The sequence below is a fragment of the Microcebus murinus genome, chromosome 5, assembly GCF_040939455.1.
Source record: "Microcebus murinus isolate Inina chromosome 5, M.murinus_Inina_mat1.0, whole genome shotgun sequence".
In the NCBI taxonomy this organism is placed as follows: domain Eukaryota; kingdom Metazoa; phylum Chordata; class Mammalia; order Primates; family Cheirogaleidae; genus Microcebus; species Microcebus murinus.
Genome location: NC_134108.1, coordinates 102990958 through 103009431, shown reverse-complemented (window position 1 = coordinate 103009431; position 18474 = coordinate 102990958). Strand labels below are relative to the sequence as shown.

The following is an 18474-nucleotide window of genomic DNA, read 5'->3' as shown; positions in this document are numbered from 1 at the left end:
TTTTCATTGTCAAATCCTCATAATGTCCCCATGAGGTAGGCACGCGTCTTCATTTTGTACAGGGACAATCCAAGCCGCAGAGTTCGAGTGATTTGTCTAAGGTCACACATGCACAGGTGGTGGAGCTACCGTGCAGATCCAGGTTTGACTCCAAAACCAGGGCGCCTGCTCCAACAGTAGGCTGCAAGAGCTTGAAGGAAAATGTCATAGATGTCCCAAACCGGGTAATTGGCATCCAGGTGGCAAACAATTTCCTCTCAGCAGCAAAACAAGTATTCCCCAGGCCTCCGCTGTTACGATCATTACTGGCATTTGTGTACAGCTTTCCCTCTTACAAGCCATTTTTGCTAGCTTCATCTTCTTTAATCTCCACCACAGTTTAGAGATAGTAAGCGTGATTATCACTTCCATTTCCACATCTGGAAACTGAGGCCCGCCAGTGGGCCCACGCTTAACTCTAGTTTGAAGCTTCCTGTGCCAGCACTTTGTCTCAGTAACAGAGAGTTCCTTTTCTTTCCAGGTTTGGTCTGGTTTTTTTCTTATGTTGGTTTTCATGAAAGTAGACCTCAGCACCCACCGTCATCTCCAGGGATTAGTGACCACATCGTGCCTTGGAGGTGTCTCCTGGGAAGCAAGGAGACACTGCAGTGTGCAGGCCGGGTCTCAGTGCAGCCTCCTGGTGAGCCAGCCTGCTTTTCTGGTTGTGCCACCAGCCAGACCTAACGGACCCACACAGCCACACAAGGTTGGGGAACTTGGGGTCTGTCAGCTCCTAATGTGTGACTCAGTGGTCATTTACCCTCTCTAATCCTCCCCTTTGAGGTGGGAGATTTGAGCTAGAGCAAGTCTACTTTCCTTGGGTCAGAGACTCCTTTGAGAATTTGCCAGAAACTCCAGATCACCAACTTGGAATGGTGATCAATGTGTACATATATGTGCACACATATCACCAACTTGGAATGTTCAATGTGCACACATGTACACACTCAATTTGACATATATTTTCAAGGGATTTGGGGGCACCTAAAGCTTATCTACTGGCCCCCTATGGATTCCAAACCCTCCAAGTTAAGAATTTCTGTACTAAGTGGTTTCTGCACTCACCAGCCATTGGCAAAACCCATGACTGACCTAGAAATAAGGAACCACAGAGCATCCTTGGTGAGCAGGGAAATCTGGGATCCTTTTTGCTGAGGAGTCAGCAAATCTTAGCCCCTTGACCTTTTCTTTCTTGATCCTTTGCCTTTGGGGTTGTCATGGACTAGAAAGAAGCAGGAGGAATCGCAGTAGGGCCAGGGGAACGAGCTCTTTGCTTTGACTGCAGAGTGTGTGTGGGAATGACATGGCACTGGGCAGCTCTTGCTTGAATCGTGCCTGTATAGAGCAGCCTGCCCCCTCCCATCATCACCGTCACAGCCAGCTCTGACCTGTCCCGAGCACCCCCTGTTGCAATGCCTTACAGCAGGCTACAGCATAAGCAAGAGAAGGTAGAAACATCCTGATTTTACAGAATAAGATGAAGCCAGTAGTGGTCATATGCCTTACCACCCCAGCAGGAATCAAAACTGAGCAGTGGGGAGAGTGCAGCTTTCCCCAGCTCTTAGCTCAAGCCTCCTGCCCGCAAATAATCATGATGAGCCTACTGTGTGCACAGTGCTGTGGGGGGTAGAACGGCGAGGATTTGGCAGAGGACGCTGCTGACACCTCGCCTCGTGTCCCCTGGCCCACTTCCCCGCCATCTGCATCAGTGATGGGAAAGTGTCCAAGCCCAAGAACTGTCCAGCCCAAGTAGCCTTCCTGCTTCCCACCTGCAGGGCGTCTCCAGCGCTGGGTCCACAGAGGCTTCGCTCAGCCCCCAGGGGGGCCGGGAAGTGCCAGGGATTTAATGCCCCAGGGCAACCCCCAACCTATTAGTAAAGGACACAGTGGGTGCATAAACACCCTGGCCACCTCAGGACTCTGTGGGGCAGTTCTGTGGCATGTCCTCACCATTCCTCAGAGAGCCCCGTTGCCCACACTGTAACCTGCTCATTAACCACTACTCATTGGCTTTGCTCCCTTCCCTTCCCCATCTCAACTCCCCATTCCCTCCCTCCAGCTCCCAGGGCTCACCCCCCTGGTAAACTATCTGCACCTGGCTTCTTGCGTCAGAGTCTGTTTTCAGGGAAACTCAAACTAGGATGCACGCGTGCGCACACTCACACACACACACACACACACACACACACACCCTTCTGTGAAAAGACAAGGCACAGAGAAGCATGCTGCCCGGTCATGATTGGGTGGCCCCCATAATAAATGCTGGTGCACATGAAGTTCTTACATTATGCTGCTCACTTTGCCTGAGCACATTCCACACTTGATTGATTGATTTATTTGCTTATGGCCGGCAGGTGACTTGCTACACCCTCCTTAGCAGATTCTGACTTCCACGGCCCCGTCCTTCTCACTCATTTCATTTAATCCTCACAACTGTGCTGGGAGGTAGGCCGCATAATTACACCTGTTTTATAGAGAAAGAAACCGAAGCTGAGAGATCAACCTGCCGAGGTGCCTGGCTAAAGGGTGAAGCCTGGCGGTGCACCCAGGCCTGCCGGCCTCCCATGCGGTTGCCTCGCAATGACCTCGCCGGGCTCTCGGTGGCAGGTGCTGCAGGAATGGAGCCCAGAGAGGTTCATGAGGACCAGGGGTGGGGAGACTTCCTGGAGGAGGGAGGGTTTGGCATGGGCTTGAAGGTATGGCAGGCTTCCTTCAGTTGGATAGATGGAAAAGAGGGAAAGTTCTAGGCAGAGTGTGAAGAACTCTGAGAACGATGGTGAGGAGGTGGGTCTGGCCAGGAGCGTGCATCTTGGAGCAGGTTGAGGCCAGGCCATGGAGGCCTGACTATCAGCTGGTGGGGGGGGGGCGTCTCTGTCCCCTAACCTAGTAGCCTGTGTCAAAGAGGGCTCTCGAGGAGCAGGGATGGCCAAGGCTGGGGACTGGCCAGCAGAGTCCTGCTCAGGGTTCCCACCTGGCCTGCCCCCATTTCCTGGCCAGGTACCCCTGGTCTCAATCATCCCCTGTTTCCAAGCAGTAAATAGATGTCTAAAGCAACCATTTCCATTTAAAGCTCTGCAGACCATAGGGAGGAGGGCCTGCAGGCCATCTGGGCCCTTGTTTGGCAATGTTTGTGCTCACAACAAACCTGATAGACAGAGATTTATCACCGTTTTCATTAGCTGGGCTTGGTTTGGTTTGCTGCTTCCCTCTCCCCCTACTCCCGGCCTCCCCCGCCCCCCCTCCAGAGTCACAGATTTATGGTGGGTAGGAGGACTCAGGCAGAGGGGAGGGAGAAGGCAGAGCAAGGTGTGGACTTGCAGTGGGGTGTGGGGAGGGGATCCCGGGGCTCTGGAGGGTGAGGACAGCCAGTAGCAAAAGGGCTGAGGGAGGCACGAGTGTGTGTGTACACAGGCAAGCATGCGTGTGTATGGGGGGGTGGCTGCACGACACCTGCAGAACCCCCCCCCCGCCCACACATCTCATCATCACCGTAACCATTGAGCACAAAGCTGGTGACATTCTAAGCTGTCACTTCCTCCACTAGGCCAAAGGGCAGGAGGGCGGCAGAACTTTGGCAACCTCAGGGTCCACCATGGTCTGACTGTATTCAACAAATGCTTATGGGGCAGCCCTTGTGTGCCAGCCACTGTCCTGCGGCTTCAGATACATTCACTGACTTCGCCCTCAGAGCAACCCCCTGAGGCAGACACGGCTATTATGTCCTCGATGCAGGGTGCACCCCACCCAGTTGTTGCAGAAATCACCCCGCCTTCATGCTCCTGTGAAGTCCCCATGGGCACCTCGGGCCCCCCCCCCTTTCTTAGGCTCTTTCTACCCCCTCCTCCAGGACTTCTCCGTCCCAGCCAGGCTAGCTCTGTGCCGGCATGGACCTCACCCTTCCCTGTCTCTGCCTCTGTCCTTACACAGCCCCTGTGTGCCCCCCGACACCTCCACTCAGCGAAACCTTCCAGCCTTCAAGTCTGTCTTGACTGCGCCCATGGAGCCATTCCTGAGCTTGTTCAACGGGGTCCAGGCCTCACAAGGAAAGGCACTGAGAGCTGCCCTTGCAAACCACCTGAGAAGAAGAAGAAGTCAGAGAAGGTTGGCTCCCAACTCTCATAAGCAGGGTGGCTCTACTTTTTGTAGCAGAGTTCTGTGTTGGGTTTCATTCGATCTAAAGTTAAGAGGAAAAACAAAGTTTAACCCAGTGATCAACCCTAACTTTTTATCCTAACTTTTTTATCCTCGTTTTATGGATGAGAAACCAAGATCAGAGAGGGTAAGTAACTTGCCCAAGGTCACACAGTGAGTTCTCGTCAGGTCCAAAAGGCAGGCTTCCATGGTTCTCTTGCCATGTGATGTTCCCCAGTGTGTATGTCCATCTTCCTATGGGATGGTAAGCCCCAGAGAGCAAGGGCCAGAATGAAACATCTCTGTCTGCATCATCGAGCAAGTGAGGCCTGAGTGCCATTTCATGGGCTTTTCATCCCCATGGGGGGCAGCTTTCTGAGCAGTGCATGTCACCAGCTTGTCTCTGTGGCCCTCAGTAGGGCCTGGCTGTGGGACTGAGACAGGGTTGGGGTCAGGAAGGAGGAGCTCCGTGTGCCTTAAGAATCCCCTCCATTTGGAACCCTCACTGCCAAACAGAGCTCTCTGCCTCAGAATTTCCAGCACACAAAGTACCTGCCTTTCCAGACCCAGCCATACTCTCGGCCCTTGAAAAGCCAGGGTTGGTTGGTTGGTTGCCTGGGAGGCCCTCGGCTATTATCTAAGGGAAGCCAAAAGAACTTCCTCTCCCCTACGAAGCAGAACACCAGCCCACCACCAGCCGCCACAGTGCCTACGATCCCACCCCGCCATCAAAGTGCCCCTTGGGGATAGGGCCTTGTCTCCAGAATGCCCAAACTCTTTCCTAGGTCAGAGGGTCACGGTAGCTCTGACTAAGGCAGGATCCATCACAGAAGGAGAGCGGACTCCATAGCCACGCGTTCTTGGGTTCTAGTCCTAGCTCCGCAACTCGCTGCTGAGACATACGGGCAAGTTGCTCAACCTCTCTCTGCTCAGGTGTGGGAGAAATAGGAATAAGAGGTCTGGAGTAGTGCTCGGAGGATTATTAAAAGGACTGAGTGAGATAATGTGCTAGGGCACTCAGTGCTGAGCGGGTCCGTTCTCACCCTTTGACGTCTTCCTGTGAATGAGGTTCTCAAGAATTGGCAAATGGGTCGTTTGGCAAAGCCCCCAGGGAGTGAGAGGTTGAGCCTGCAGAGACAGAGAACTGGGGGGTTACCCAAGGCTGGTAGTGGAGCGGGGAGCAGCCTGGTCACTAAGTGTCCCCTCCTCCATGGGGAACTCCGAAAGTGGGAGTAAAGTCTGCCACCAAAATCAACTTCTCCGCCTTCCCTAATTTGCCAGGAGCTGCACTTTAGCTTGGATTAAAAATTCCTTCCAAAAGGCCATGTCATGTGATAGCGATGGCAACCGTTTATAGAACTACTGCATGCAAACTCTGCACCTTCCCCCAGTACACTGGGGAGGGGGTGGTAATTAGGGATTATTAGCATGAGCCTATTTTACAGGCTGGCAACTGCGCACCGAGGAGCTGAGCAACCTGCTGCGGCCAGCAATCTGCCAGCAACCCTAAAGAGCAGAGCTGGGCTTTGAACCCAGGCAGTCTGCTTGCTCTTAACCCCTTGTGCAGGGCAGCCTCCTCCCCAGCCCCTGGCCACGACATCCAAAAGCCTCTGCGCTCAGTGGCCTGACCAGCCTTTTCCCCTGGGTTCACATCAAGTCCACGTTCCTCACTATTAGGCTGGGATGTGATTCTTCTTCCACTTCTATGGAAATTACCAAGGTCCGGGGCCTGAGGCTGGGGGCATGGCGGGGTGAACGCGGCAAATAAGACATAATCCCAGCCCTTGGGAGTTTTCCACTCACCCCTCGGGCCCAGGAGAAAGTACGAATGGAGGCCCACATTCCATCTGTCTAAATATTTAAAAGTTATAAATCAAGTTAACAAACTGTTTTATAAAAGATGTTCTATTCTCCTAGGCTGACACATACACCTTCGGAAGATCTGGAAGGCCGGGTTTGCATTTAGAGTTCTCGGGCGTAGAGTTCTGTACAAGGCAGACCAGGGAGACACTGCCTCTGCGTCCCCCCAGCCCTGCCCACCCCCAGCCTCTGCGTAAACTGGGAAGGGCTTCAGGAGCACGGGTGTGGACAGTCCCATCTGCACGCCCAAGCTGTCCACACGCCCCGCACGCAGCGTGCAGCCGAGGCACAGGCCTCGCTCTGGGGGTTGGACCTGGGGAGGCTCCAGGCCCCTGAGGCAGAAGATTCTGGGTATCCAGAGTGTGGTCTAGGATGCCGGGTGACTCCTTCCTTCTGGACATACACCTCGCCCTGTGGGGAGGGCCAGAGGAGGGCTGCAAGCATGGGACCCCTTGTCTGAGGGCACTGGAGCTGAGCGTGGGTTACTCTTTTTTCCCTTCTGCTTTCTAATCCCTGTGTCTGATCAGCCAACATCTGAACTTTCCTTTTTTTTTTTTTTTTTTTTTGAGATAGAGTCTTGCTTTGTTGCCCAGGCTAGAGTGAGTGCTGTGGCATCAGCCTAGCTCACAGCAACCTCAAACTCCTAGGCTCAAGGGATCCTCCTGCCTCAGCCTCCCGAGTAGCTGGGATTACAGGCATGCGCCACTATGCCCCGCTAATTTTTTCTATACATATATATATTAGTTGGCCAATTAATTTCTTTCTGTTTCTAGTAGAGATGGCGTCTCACTCTTGCTCAGGCTGGTTTCGAACTCCTGACCTTGAGCAATCTGCCCGCCTCGGCCTCCCAGAGTGCTAGGATTGTAGGTATGAGCCACCGCGCCCGGCCCTGGTGACTTTCCTGTTAGCAGTTCTCCAGGCCCCATCACAGCTCCTCTTGTGCAGGCCACTTGCTCTGTCACAGGCCACCACGACAGCCTCCTAGCTGGCCTCCTCTCCCTTGTCCACAGCCGGAGTGGTTTTTCTCAAGCACAGACTGGACTGTGATAGTCCAGGCTCAACACCCTTCAGTGGCTCCCTGCTGTCCCCAGATAAGGCCCAAATCCAACTGAGCTACTGACCTTTGGTGTCTGCCCACACCACTCCCTGCCACCAAGTGCTGTCCTGGCCTGGCTGCACTGCCCCCAGTCCCTGCAACACCCTGGAGCACCCGCCTGGTGCTTGCGGCCTCCTCTGCCCCACTTTCTCCTCTCCTGCCTGTGCCAGCTCCCCCACCTTGAAGATTTGGCTTCATGATCAAACCTGCAGCACCGCCCCCACCTCCCTGTCCGTCAAAGGGTCCCTGACGTGTGCTGTCCTAATAGAGTGTCTACACTGTACCATGATCATCTCTGATCTGAGCACTGCCCAATACCCCAGCCACCGCCATCCCTCACCTGGACTATCACAGTAGCTTCCTAACTGGTCCTCCTGCTTCCACTCTTGCCCCCTCCTCCAGGCAGTCCTCCACCAGCCACCAAAGTGAGCCTTTTAAAACATATGTTTGCTCATGTCACCCCCTGCTCAATATCCCCCATGGCTCCCACCTCATTCTAGGATCCAAAGACCTTGCCAGGACTGCAGTGTCCATGATATGGCCCTACGCCCTCTGAATTCATTTCCATTTCTTCTCCGCTCACTTGCTCTTCTCCAGTCACTCTGGCCCCCTTGCTCCTCCTTGAACCCACAGGCACACCTGCCTCAGGACCTTTGCACAGATGGCTCCCTCCCTTGACTCAGGTTTCTGCTCCAATGTCCTTATCTCCAAGAGCCTTCTCTTCCCCCTGCATTGTTGTCCTTCATTCGTTCATCCCTACCTGGCAGATTACATGTCTCTTTGCTCATGTGTTTCTGCCTGTCTCTCCTTCCACCGTATAAGCTCCGAAGAGTTGAGACTTTATCTGTTTTGTGCACCTCAGTGTCTCTAGGGCCAAGAACAGGGTCTGGCATATAGTAGGTGCTCAACAAGTATTTGGCGAAGGAATAATCTGTCCGTTTCTATGTCCCAACTAGAAGGTGTCACCCTGAGAGCAAGGCCCATGGCTCATTCATCCCAGCATCCCCTCTGCTTGGCATGTAGCTGGTGCATACATGAATGTCTTCGTTCAGATGGCAAAGGGGCGGAGGGCAAGAGCGGGGGGTGTGAAGGGACACAGGGCAGATGGGGTGGGAAAGGTAGGGGGCCCAAAGTGCAGAGGGGCTTGGAGGCTGGGGGACGGTGTGACCCTATCTGACATGGAGCCATCGCATGGTCTTAAGCCAGAGAGATGAATTTTATGCAGAAACTAGAATTTGGGGGAAGAGTGATCAGGAAGGCGTGGAGAGGTAGGACTGACTTAGAGACTGCAAAAGCCCCTCTTGTCCTAATCGCAGAATGGCGCAGAGCAAAGCATCTTCCTTGAGTCGGACACCCCAAGGCTTGCCCCGACGCTTCCGGGCTTCTCTACTTTGGCTTAGTCCACTTTCAGATGCTAGAAATGGGCCATGGACACACCTGCTCCCATCCCCCCTGAGAACGCTGGGATTGGCATGAGGTGTCCAAGAGAAGGGCTCGCTGAGGGGTTCCCTGAGGGCAAGGCCCTGGGGAAAGGACTGGAAAGTTATGGTGGCTTTACTCCTGGGGACAGTTGAAGGCTCCTTTTTGGCATCACTTCTTACCCAAGCCTTGGTCACCAAGAAAGTCCTGGGAAACCAGCGACAAAGTGCCTCAGGTCTCCCCTCCCCCCAGGCTTTGCTCTGGGTCAGTTGGAGCCTGAAGTGGCTTTTAAGCAATTAGACTGAGCACTGGGCACTTGCAAATCTAATTGTTTCAAAAGCCCTCGAAGGGCTTGAGTCTGAGCTCTTAAGATGCCAGAGAAGAGGGAAATCAGTGATGGGGGAAACGCAGAGGCCCCAGCCCTTTTCCCACCCCCATTCTGCCCTCCATCTTCTTGGGGCTGGGGAGGGGCCAGTTTGGAGAGGAAGGGTCTCCCTCCCAGGCTCTGAAGGCTCTGTGTCCCCTCCCCGGCCTACTTTAGGTCTCCAAGTAGCTGTCTAGTCAAACTCAATGCCTTCCTTGCCAAGTTACTGTGATCTAGGGTGGTTCAGTAGGCAGACCCCCACCGCAGTAGGCAAAGCATGCCACCGTCTCGAGAAAGCCCGTCAGTAGCCTCACCGGGATTGCACAGCTACCCGGCGGGGTGTGTGTGTGGGGGGCGGGGGGCTGCTGGAGATGTGTAAAAAGCCCCTGAGCTCAGGGAGACCAACTGTCTGGTGAGGGAGAAAAGGGCTCTTCAGATAAGCAGAAATGCAAGCGAAGATGAGCCTAAGCGAGGTGCGAATGCAGCGAGCTCTGGGAACACCCCGGTGTGTGAGCGTAGGGCCAGAACTGGGCCGGAGGGCTGAGGAGCACTCCATGCTGGAAGTGGCATTTGAGCTGAGCCTGAAGGGTGGGTGGAATTTTGCAGGTCAGGATAGAAAGGAGGACACATTCCGAGTCTAGGGAATGAACATGAACCAAAAGCAGACTGTAAGAGGTGGAGGACCCTAAAGACCATGGTCCGCCATTCAGGGTCATTGTCTGTGAGATGGATGACAGGACCGGCGCAATGGGTTCTGTTAATATTTGTGTTCTTCGGAGCTGTGGAGGACCCTGGGATGCTTTGGACCAGTTCAGGACGCAAGTGCAAAGCAGGGTAGGCAGAGTCAGTGCCCCGACCCTGTCAACTGGAGCTACAGCTCTTAGCTGTTTTATATTTTGGATTTCAGCATAAATTAAATTTATTAAAAGGCTGTGCTACTTTTAAGCCATTCTATCCTCTGTAAACTGCTGGGTAGATGATTCCCTGGATCCCCTCCAGCTCTGAGCTCAGAGTCTTCCCCTAAGAGCTCACAATCAGCCCCTTCCCTACCGAGGAGGACAGAGAGAGACATAGCCAGACTGCCAGCAGCCCCCTTTGGAAATTCCACCCCGAGTTCCCATGTCCCGGGTGGGCTCCTGCCAAACTGTCCTGGGGAGCTCAGCCCCATGACCCAACTAGGCTGATGGGTTGATGCCTAAAAATCTATCATTAGAGCGCCTCCCTTTTCATTTAGGCAAAGTCCCCCAAAGTTCTTTCATAAGGATGAATTACTTTTCCTTTCATCGAAGGTGCAAAAAGGAAAGCTTGGGTTGCTGCCAACATACCTACACGCTGTCAGAGGGTGGGGGTGTCATTACCCACAAAGCCCAAAGCTTGGACAGCAGCCCACCGAACAGCTTCGAGATGTCCCCGCTAAAGCTTCGAGATGGGATGGAGGGTCCCCAGGAATGCCAAAGGAAGTTGTTGAGTAAATCAAAGAATGGATGAACAAACAAAGAGGCCACTGCCAAAATGCACTTTTCCCTTGAAAGGGTCACTTTGGAAGCTGATATCAGTCATGTTTACCTTGGTGTGAATGACGTATCTCAGAGCAAGAGTTGCTAGGAGGAAAGAAAGGTTTTGAAAACTGGGAGTCACTATATAAAGAAAGAATCGTACAAAAAGAAAGGTGGTGGGTGCAAGACAATCACCTACATAACTGTGTCCTAGCCTCAGCTACCCCCACCTGCCCACCCAACCTCACCCCACGCCCAGCCTCCTCCTTACCCTCTCTCTATTCTTTCCTCCCTGGACAGGGCACCCCAGCTTAGGGCCCAGGTGCTGAAAGGTGCCTTCATGTGAGGGAAAAAGCATTTGGCCTGGAGCAGGGGGATGGAAGGGGAGGGGGAGTCAGTCTCTGCCATCTGCAGGGGTGTGGCCCTCTGAGTGCAAACATAGAGAGGGGCGTGGCTTCTGGCGTAGCTGTAGGCTGGAGATCCAGTAGAAATGCCTAGCTGGCCTTCTGCTCTGTCCCCCACCTGCCCCTCTGCAATGTCACAAACAAAGCAGAGACAAGGCAGTGGAGTCCCTGCCCAGCTCCTCTGCCCATGGGAGGTCCCAGGGCAGGCCTTGGCTCCAGCCTTCAGCTCCCAAGACCCAGGATGGCCCATACTCTCAGAGGCCCCTGTCCTGGCCCACCTCCCTGATCCTGTTCGCCTCTTAGGAGCAGCTTCCACCTAAAAAAGCCCTGGCAGGTGTAAAACAAAACAAACAAAAACCTTCCCACGGGTCTCCCACATTCACAGGTTGAAGTCAGGTGTGTGACTTGGAACAGGTCGCTTAGCCTTTCTGGATTTCAGTGTCTTCCTTGTTGGACAAAATAGGTGTGAAGACAGTTTACAGAGTATAAAGTGCTCTTCAAGGGTCAGGAATAAATATGAGGCCATTTAATTGTGAATTCAAATCCTGCTTCCACCTCCCACTAGCTGGGTGCTCTTGGGCAAGTTCCTGAGTCCTTGGTGCCTCAGTTTTCCCAGCAGAGGTGCTCATGTGACCTATCTGGATACTTCGGGAGGTGGATTAAATGAGATCATGTATGCCAATCGCCCAGCCTAGGCCCCACAGTTGGTAGAGGTTAGTTCTCTATCGCTATGTTTTGTAGAACCTAAGATTATAAGATGCACCATTATTTTACATTCCACTAAAAAAGAAATACTGCTGTGGATGAATTGTGAGACACCTTGGAATTGATGAAATATGGTATTACTGGGAGGACAAGAAGGGGGAAAGAGGAATTTCAATCTCTACAGCAGTAGTTCCCCACCTGGGATGCGTTTTACAATCCAGTGCCCAGACTGCATCCCAATTAAACCCAAGCCTCTGGAGTGTGGCCAGTAATCTCTCTGTGACTTGGTTTCTCATATGCAAAACTGAGATAATTATAGAATCTACTTCTGGGGCCATTGTATTAAATGAGTTAATTCATTTAAGCGACTTAGAACAATACCAGGCCCACAGAAATGCTGAAGTACATGTTAACAATTACTCCTCTCTGTACCCCGAGGTCCTGGCATACCCTAGGTGCTTCCTGAACGTTAACTGAACACAGGAATAGACGCTACCATGTGACTGCTGTCCGGCTGGGAGAGGCCCACTGTGGCCTCTGTCAGGAGGTGGAGGCCCAAGAAGAGGCTCACCTGCCCAAAGGCCTGCTGTCCAAAGTTCAAGGGAGCCCCGCCCCTCCCGGACACTGCACCCCACCCCCACGGCAGGGCTGCAGTGCGGTGGGTGCTGTCACACCCAGACCTGCCAAGGCCTCTTGGAGTCAGTGACAAGAACCAAACCTCCCCCAGGCTCCACCCCTCCCCCTTCCTGCTTTTATTATTTTCCTTTCCATAAAGATTAGTCTGTGTTGCTCCTCTATCAAGGCCTGGAGGATAAACATGTGGTCCGGAGGCAGAGAAACCCCAGGCCTGAAGGCCCCCGCTGCCCCCACCCCGGCAGCATAAACCCAGAGCTTTTAAACAAGGACTGGTTTTCAGTAAATCTCTCCTATCAGCAGAAACCTTTGAAAGAGTTTGTTTAAAGGCCAGGGAGATAAACAGCAAGGAGAAGTGTTTGTTTAAGATGTATGTTCTGTGTGGCCACTCTGGGGCCCGGATTTACATCTCTGGGGAGAGGAGCCACTCGGAGGCCAGGGTGGGGGCCTTCCAGGGGTACTTAGGGCTCTGGGTGTAGCCTCGGGCCCAGGCAGGGACCCGAGTCCTCAGGGGAGGGAGGTGAGCAGGACTGCACTTGCAGGCCCCTCTGGGCTTGGGGCAGGAAGAGGGGACACTTCTCGCCCTGCATAGGGGGGAGGGGTACCCAGAAGGACCTGCTGGTTGGAATGCAGGCAGAAATCCCCTAGGAAGCCACCCTCCCCACCCACCAAGCGCCGCACACACTCAGAACAGGCCCAGGCTCAGGTCCCACCCCAGATGGCCTCATACTCACAAGCCCAACGTACATGAGGCTTGAACCTGGGTATTGCCAGGTCCGTGACCTTGGACAAGCCACCTGACCCAGAATCAGAGCCCTAGATCCTCTCTGCTGTGAAAATAACACACCTGCCTCAAGGAGTTTTAAGTATTCCTCCTGCCCTTTGACAAATATTGAGCACCTACTTTCTGCCAGGCACTGTTCTAGGTGCTTGGGATACAACAGTCAACAAAATAAAGCCTCTGCCCTTTTAGAACTTAAAGTGGAGGAAGATAGAGGTTGCGCACAACAGTAATTAAATTGCATGCTGTGTTAGGAGGTGGTATGAGCTAGGGAAAGAATAGAGCAGGTACGCTCAGGGTCAAGCTCTCTGAGAAGGTGGTTTTTGAAGGAGATGCAGGTATCTGAAGGGACAGGGACCCAGGCAGGAGCCTCAGGCAAATAAATCAAATACCTTAAGGTAAGCACCAGAGCATAGTCCTGCGGTCAGTAAACAACCACTGATGTTGTCACTGTTGTCACTGAAGCAGTTACTGAGGGCTGGGGTGGGCAGGGGAGCCTTCAGGGAGGAAGCCGGACTTGAGCTGGGTTTCCCCTAGAATTCCGTCTCCCTGCCAAGTAGAAAGGAGAGAAAAGCAGCGTGGAGGTGGGGAGACAGGGGACTGATCACAGAGCTCATTCCCCAAACCTGATGCTGCTGGAGGGGTCTAGTGGCAAAGGCAGCTGGGTTCTCCAGAAAAGTCCTCAGCCTGGATTGGGAGTCTGGGTTCTCATCCCAGCTCTGCCTTCTTGCTGGCAGGTGACCTGAGGCAAGTGACCTGAAGCTTCCCGAGTCCTTGTTTCCTCTACAGTAAAGTGGGAATAATATATCCTCCCCTTACTGGGTGGTTGGGAAGATGAAAAGCGGTATTGTCGGTGCCTGGAACATAGCAGATGCTCAGTAAATGTTGGGTTTGCATTCGTGGCCCTCCCACACACTTTCAGACTTCAGACTCCTCTTGGGCTCTCCTATAGGAGGGTGAGCTGGATGGTGGTGGGCTCACTGGGTCCCAGAACTGCAGGAGAAGTTGTTGGACAGATGAGAATTGTCTCCATATAGCTGAAGGTCTGACCAAAAAAACCCCAGATTTTTTCCAAAGAAGCTCCAAAGGGAAGGTAGGAATTTCAGGGAAACAGGAGGAAGTTTCCAGTGGTCAGTGCTATTGAACAGTGCAGAATGGGCCACTTTGGAGGTAGTGCGCTCCTGCCGATGGGAATCTTGCCAGCAGGGGTGGCTGAGTTTGGGACAGAGGTAGAGCCCGGTGGGGGGGGCGGAACTCCTGCTCTGGGAAGCGTTTGGACCCGCTGGTTTCTGGGGTCCCTTCCAGCTCTGAGATTTGGGGATTTGCCTCCACTCCTTGTCAGTCCATCAAGATCTGCCCACACACCAGATCTTCTTCAATACTTTGCAAAAATCTGCCTGACCTATGTCTTTAGGGTTTTATCATGTGACAGGCCAGCACGTCTGAGAGATAAATCCATATTAAAATTGGAATGGTTACAGATTAGCATGTTAGCCCTGCCAGGTAACCCAGGTGTGGGTTAACTGGGTCTCTAACATGTCAACTTTTTTTTTTTTTTTTTTTTGAGACAGAGTCTCACTTTGTTGCCTGGGCTAGAGTGCTGTGACATCAGCCTAGCTCACAGCAACCTCAAACTCCTGGGCTCAAGCAATCCTCCTGCCTCAGCCTCCCGAGTAGCTGGGACTACAGGCATGCATCACCATGCCTGGCTAATTTTTTCTATATATTTTTAGTTGTCCAGTTAATTTTTTTCTATTTCTAGTAGAGATGGGGTCTTGCTCTTGCTCAGGCTGGTCTCGAACTCCTGAGCTCAAAGGATCCTCCTATCTCCTAGAGTGCTAGGATTACAGGTGTGAGCCACTGGGTCCGGTCTCTGACATGTCAACTTAAAGGTACAAGGAATGGTGGAACCTTCAGCAGTGTTGGGGAGACCTTGGGATGGATATGTCTGGGAAAACATGCCTGAGTAGTTTATCAAATACTTCCTATACCCTCCAAACTTTAGCTGAGATCACAGACTATGGCTCAAAGATTTAAAGGGTGGGAGTGCCTGCCCGGCCCCTCCTCACGAGCTTCCTGAAGTGCCAGTGGGTCTCTGGATACCTTCCCCCTGCCCCGTAGATGCCTTGCCAGGGAGAACTCGCTCGCCTGGCAGCTGTAAGCCAGCACTTTTCTTTTCAAAGCCTCTGAATCTCCTTTCCCTCCTCCTCCTTCTTTCCCGCCTCCCCCCCCAACACACCCAAAAAGGAGGATGCCCCTTCTGTTGAGTACACAGCATGTAATTTTGCTGTCAGATCTCAGCCAGGAGGTCAGTGTTGTGACTGACTGTGTAAGGATCGCTCCCTTAAGGGTAATTACACTAAATTCCCCTCTGAAGGACAGCTCTCTCTGGATAGAATGCAAGAAAACCCCGCATCCCCCATTCACGGAAACGCATGATTTCTGTGGCTGTCACTGGCACTCTGGCAGCGAGACACTTCAAGGCACTCCGACGACTTGGAGGTGAGTCTGCAGGGTGGTGGCCGTGGCAGGACCCGGGCCCGAGGGTGGGTGGCCAGGCGGCAAGTGGGTGGGGGGGATCCAGAGGGACCACTCTGGGGAGCTAGGGTCCCGGTGGTGGCCGAGTAGAAGCTGGGCCCCTCTGCTCACCTGAGCTGGCCACACCCTGAAGGGGGCGGCAAGAGGATCCCTCCCCTAATGTCCACCCTCAGAGAGGAGACCCCTGGACATCTGCTTGTTCCTTTGTTTGACAGGTTGGCTCTGGGCACCCACCCCCTGCCCTGTATACAGTAGGCACTAAAGGGAGCCCCAAGATGGGGCTGCTCTTTCTCCTCTGGAAAGAGCTGGAGGGCTCTTAGGCAAAACAAAGCACTCCCCTGTGAAAGGTGAATTACTATCCAAGCCCCTTCCACTGCCATCCCCAGACCCCAGTGGAGGGGCCATACCCTGACCCTTGTCCCCATCCGCCCTGCAGGAGGATGGCAGAAACGGCCAAGACCTTTGGGGTCCAGCAGCCACACTCCGCTCTCCCCGCCCCGGCGAGACCCTGGCAGGAGTTGAGGAGTCACTCACCCACAACAAACAGTTAAAAGGAAGAAAGCGGGTCTGGCGATATCAATGCACTTTGATAACAATAAACTCTGCTTTTAATTTATGCTAATGTGTAGGGCTGTGGTGACAGTAAGAACTAAATTACAGAGTGGCTTTCGAGCTGGTAATTATCCCTCCATTTTTCGCTGCTCTGGAAGATGGACACACAATTATGCTCTCTTGCTGTATATTAATACAGATTCTTGACATCTTCAGCAGACCTGGAGCTGTCATCGAGCTTTTTGTCTCCTTTAATTGAAAATTAATGGTTACTGGGTTGCCACGGAAACAGAGGCCACGGACGCCAATGGCGCTCACGTCTCACCGCGGGACTGGCGGCGTCAGGAGTCCGGAATGACCTTGAAAGTTAAAAGAAAAAAAAAACTTAAAAAAGAAGAGGAGAGGAGGGGAGAGGAGGACAGGAGGGTGGGAGAGTGTGTCTCAGAGCTGAGAAAGAGACAGAGAAAGGAGAGAAGGAAAGGAGAGAAAGGAGGAAAGAGGGAGAGAAGAGAGAGGAAAAGAAGGGATTGAAAATCAAAAAGAAGAGAAGAAATTCCAGGAGGTTGGGAGCATGGGCGCTGGAGAGGGGAAATGAAATTAGTGAGTTTTACCTTTAGCTTTTGTCTCTTACCACTGTCTTTTTTGTAAAGACCCAGTTAAAAACTGGGAGCTGGGTCTCAGCTTCAAAATACTCGTGAGTCTACAAATCTATATTAGTTATAATGTCAGCATCCACCTAAAGCACCTCCCCAGGAAGAGACAAAGGCTCCGGGTCCCACGGGAGGCGGAGGCAGAGCAGAGGCAGAGGTGAGGTGTCACATCGCTCCAGCAGCCACTGCAGGGGACAGGGCCCTGTGGGCTAGGCCTTCAGCCTGAAGACACAACAAAAGAACCGAGAGTCAGAGATGGGGGTATGAGGGAGAGGGTCCCGGCAGGGGAGGCAAGGCTTGGTTCTCCTGGGGAGATAAGGGCTAAAGGGGGCAGTTCACTGAGCCTCCGGGCTGGCCAGTGGCTCTGGGCTCGAGAATGCTTTTTCCTAGGAGAAGTTGGCAGGCCCAGCATGGGGGCACCGAGGACCCCTGAGTGTTGTAGCGAGGAAGATGGGCTCCCTCCGTGTCAGCCCACCACGCCAGTTCCTCAGACCAGAGCCCACGCTCCAGAGACACCATTCAGTCCAACAATTGCTGGATGCTTGTAGCAAACCGGGAGCCAAGCTCGGCTTTGGGGTCACAAAAACACGTCAGACTCAGACCCTGACTAGAAAGGTTCAAAACTGGGGCTGGGAGTAGACAGACATAAACAAACAACTGCAAATTTAGCTACCCCCTCAAAGATTTCTCCACAAAGATGTTCATCGCCATGTTGTTTATAATAGCAAAAATCTAGAGTATGGATAAACAACAACTGAGGATGAATAAAATGATACACCTTCTAATATATATAAGATATGGAGCACTGTGCAGTCATTTTAAGTTATGTTGAAGAATATTTAATGACCTGGAGGAAAGGTTCTCAATATTTTGTTTAATGAAAAAAATCCGATTACAAAATGGTGACATGTTCATTGGTTCCATGATCCTGTTTCTAAATTTTTAAAGGCATGTGTATGTTAAACGTGTCAGGCTATAATGAAAAGTGACATATATGTGTATGTAAATGTGCGGAGTGTGTGATGTGGGTGAAACAGTATTCATGAATATGTGTAGGGATGTGCATGAGAATATGAGTGTGTGTGAGTGTGTACATGAACTTTTAAAAAACTAGGAGATAAAGCTCTACCTGGGTGGTGAGATTACAGCTGATCTTTTTTTGTGCTCTTCTGTGTTTTCCAAATTTTTAAAGAGTAAATACATATATAACTTTTATTTACTATTATTATTTAGTTAGCCAATTAATATTCCTTCTATTTTTAGTAGAGACAGTGTCTCGCTCTTGCTCAGGCTGGTTTCGAACTCCTGACCTTGAGCAATCCGCCTCAGCCTCCCAGAGTACTAGGATTACAGGCGTGAGCCACCGCGCCCGGCTGTATATATAACATTTATTAACAGCAAACAAGAAAAGGTATTTTTAAAATTAGCTTCTCTAGAACTAGCCCCCTAGAGATAAAATACCCAGCAAGGTGCTCCCCACACACTTCTGCAGAGATTGGGCCCCCTTGCCAGGGCTCTTCCCAAGAAATCAGACTCAGCAGACCCTTTCCCCAACTGTCAGGACCCCAGCCCAGGCTCTCTCCACCCCCTGCCTGCTGGCCAGGGTATCCAGAGATGGGGTGAGGGGCTGAGGCCCCCCAGGAGGGGCCACAGGGTGGGCCGGGTGAGCAGGCCCTGCAGCGTGAGACCTGGACCCAGGAACCCCCGCCCTTGGTTCCTGGGCAGACCTTTAAGGTGGCACTGTTACCTTCAGCCTCGTATGTGGACTTGCATGTGGACCACCAACTCCTCAAGGGCCAAGAAAGG

General features: G+C 52.5%; 1 protein-coding gene and 1 long non-coding RNA gene across 2 annotated transcripts in view; one reads left to right on the top strand and one right to left on the bottom strand.

The window, feature by feature from the left end:
• The window catches only part of LOC105869149 (triggering receptor expressed on myeloid cells 1), a 298495-nt gene that overhangs the window by 210643 nt on the left and 69378 nt on the right, over window positions 1-18474 (bottom strand). The window lies entirely within an intron of this gene.
• LOC142870982 (uncharacterized) overlaps window positions 1-18474 on the top strand; it is a 28333-nt gene that overhangs the window by 3292 nt on the left and 6567 nt on the right. The window contains exon 2 of the long non-coding RNA XR_012919330.1: window positions 3967-4140. This is a non-coding gene — a long non-coding RNA (uncharacterized LOC142870982). The remainder of the gene's footprint in view (window positions 1-3966; window positions 4141-18474) is intronic.